This window comes from Mandrillus leucophaeus, unplaced genomic scaffold (assembly GCF_000951045.1).
Source record: "Mandrillus leucophaeus isolate KB7577 unplaced genomic scaffold, Mleu.le_1.0 Scaffold166, whole genome shotgun sequence".
In the NCBI taxonomy this organism is placed as follows: Eukaryota; Metazoa; Chordata; class Mammalia; order Primates; family Cercopithecidae; genus Mandrillus; species Mandrillus leucophaeus.
Genome location: NW_012101654.1, coordinates 3163523 through 3166651, shown reverse-complemented (window position 1 = coordinate 3166651; position 3129 = coordinate 3163523). Strand labels below are relative to the sequence as shown.

At 38.8% G+C, this 3129-nt stretch overlaps 1 pseudogene; it reads left to right on the top strand.

The window, feature by feature from the left end:
• Positions 1–3129, top strand: part of LOC105536953 — a 46078-nt pseudogene that overhangs the window by 25240 nt on the left and 17709 nt on the right.

The following is a 3129-nucleotide window of genomic DNA, read 5'->3' as shown; positions in this document are numbered from 1 at the left end:
ATTACCCAAGGTCAATCATATGCTCAGTCCAGGAAATCTGAATCTTATGACAGGAGAATTAAAGCAGTTGGTACGGTCTTTGAGACCATGGTGACCTAAACAAACATCTATCAGGTGGTTTCTGAAGCTCCTCTGAGCTCAGCCTTCAAAGCCTAGTTGTTCAGCATCTTCTGTGCCTATATGTTTCTAAGTGCTGTGCCTATGTTTATGGAACCCATCTTTTTCACTCAATAATATATTATGGGTATCTTTCCAGATTGGTTCCTATAAATGCATGTCATCACTTTCAATGGCTGCATGCAAGGAAGATAATATAATCTATCTAAATCATTCCTTATCTAAGGTTATTTGCTGTTTTTTACTATGCACACATATCTGTTCTAACATTTCCTATTATTTCTTCAGGATAAATTCCTACTAAATGTGGACTTTCTGGGTAGAAGGCTATGCACACTTTGCATTGTGATATATAACAGCAGCTATCTGGAATGAGTGCATCAATGTTTATTTAGGCTGAGAGGACATACCTCCCTTCATCTGCACCAGCACCGAGAATTACCATCATCCTTATCATTCGCATTCCCCAACAGGAGATGCCCAAATAATAAGATTACCAAGAGAAGGAACAGCAGAAGTCATCATAACGTGATACCGTATATTAAACTTTACCAAATCACTTCAAATCCATAAAGGTCTAAACTGGGTCTAGGCCGGGTGCGGTGGCTCACACCTGTAACCCCAACACTTCAGGAGGCCAAGGCAGGAGGATCCCTTGAGCCCAGGAGTTCAAGACCAGCCTGAGCAACATTGTGAGACTTCATCTCTACAAAAAAAAAAAAAAAAATTTAATTGACCATGTATGGTGATATATGCCTGTAGTCCCAGTTACTCAGGAGGCTAAAGGAGGAGGATTGCTTGAACCTGGGAGGCCATGCTGCAGTAAGCATGATTGCACCACTGCACTCCAGCCTGGGTGACAAAGTGAGACCCTGTCTCCAAAAAAATAAAAAAATTCTGTCTAAATTATATTGCCAACATAATCATTAAAAAATACTGTCTTAGTCTGCTCAGGCTGCCATAAAGCCACAGACTGAGTGGCTTAAACAACAGAAATTTATTTTATGTTTATTTTACGGGTTTTTAAATTATTATTATTTAAATAAAAAATAAACAAATAGAGACAAAGTCTCACTATGTTGCCCAGGCTGGTCTCAAACTCCTGTGCTCAAGTGATCCTCTCACCTCAGCCTCCCAAAGTGCTAGGACTACAGGCATGAGCCACCATGCCCGGCCACAACAGGAATCTATTTCTTGAAGTTCTAGAGGCTAAAAGTCTAAGATCAAGGTACCAGTAAGGTAGGTTTCATTCTGAGGCTTTTTCTCCTGGCTTGTAGGCAGCTGCCATCCTGCTGTGTGCTCACATGGGGAGAGAAAAAGCAAACATTCTGATTGTCTCTTCTTCTAAGGACACTAATCCCATATGAGGGCCCCCACACTCATGACTTCATCTAACCTTAATTACCTCCTACAGACCCCACTTCCAAATACCATCATACTGGGACTTAGGACTTCAACATATGAAGGGGGGTGGCAGGGCTCAAACACACAGTCCATAACAAATGGTATCTACTTTTGCTCTGAATTCTATTTATTTAATGACTAGTAAAACTGAACATTTTGTTTATTGCACATTTAATTTTCCTTTTTTTTTTCTTTTAAAAACGGTCTGCTCTGATTCCATGTCTGAAACAGAAAGTATACAGGATGAACCTGAAACATCTCATCATACCATAAAGCAAGGAAGCTCTGAGATTACTAGAGATACGTCAGAAGGACTCAGGGGCCAACCTAAATAAGCCTCCACTGCCCAAAGAGGGGGCAATTTGAGCATCAAAAGGACAGTAACTGCAATGGACTGAAACACACCACATATGCTAAAATAGGAGTTCATAATGTTATGCGAAAAAATTAAAATTAAAAACCCTCATCCACCACCACCACCAGAGGATGCTAGGGGGCCAAATCATAACTTTCAACACTGGTAAATCAAGGGAAATAATCAGACACTTTTCACACCCTTTCTATATACTCTATACCTCAAGGTAACCAAATAATTGACAAAGGAGAATTTCTACACACACATACACACATACACAAATATATATTTCAGCTAATAACTAAATGATAGGATGTAACCACATTGTAATCCCTCCTGAACTCATGGACCAAGTTAACATTCAAGAATGGTTGCTAATTCACAAAAAGAAAGAAATCAGACTTCCTGATGAAAATAATCCTGCCCTCACAAAAAAATAAAATTGGATTCTTTTGATTAAGGCTCTACAATGAACTACTAATGTATAGGAAACACAAGAAATAAAAGAACATATTTTACATTATAAGGATGCAAAGAGTAAAATTCAGTTTCTTTAATAAAAACTTGCACAGAAAAAGAGAACCTATAGGTTAAAAGAGATTTTAAACCATCCAATTGCAATGTATGGACCTTATTTGGATCCTAATTCAATCAATCATATATATATAAATATATATGATATGATGTAAACACACAGAAACGTACACGCCCACACACACACACACACAAATATATACTGCAGTCAAGGAGTATTCATTGGATATTTGATGATACTAAGAAAAAAATTTTTAAGGTAAGATAATAGTATTGTAAGTATTTTAAGGGGTCTTTTTCTTTTAGAGACATATACTAAAATATTTACAGACAAAATTATATGACAGCTTGATTTGCTTTAAAATAATCCAAGGGGGTGCGGGTGCGGTGGTTCACGCCTATAATCCCAGCACTTTGAGAGGCCAAGGCAGGCGGATCATGAGGTCAGGAGATAGAGACCATCCTGGTTAACACAGTGAAACCCCGTCTCTACTGAAAATACAAAAAAAAAAAAAAAAAATTTGTTGGGCGAGGTGGTGGGCGCTTGTAGTTCCAGCTACTTGAGAGGCTGAAGCAGGAGAATGGCGTGAACCCAGGAGGCAGAGCTTGCAGTGAGCCGAGATTGCACCACTGGACTCCAGCCTGGGTGACAGAGCAAGACTCCATCTCAAAAAAAGAAAATAAATTAAATAAAATCATCTAAGGGGAGGGACATGAGA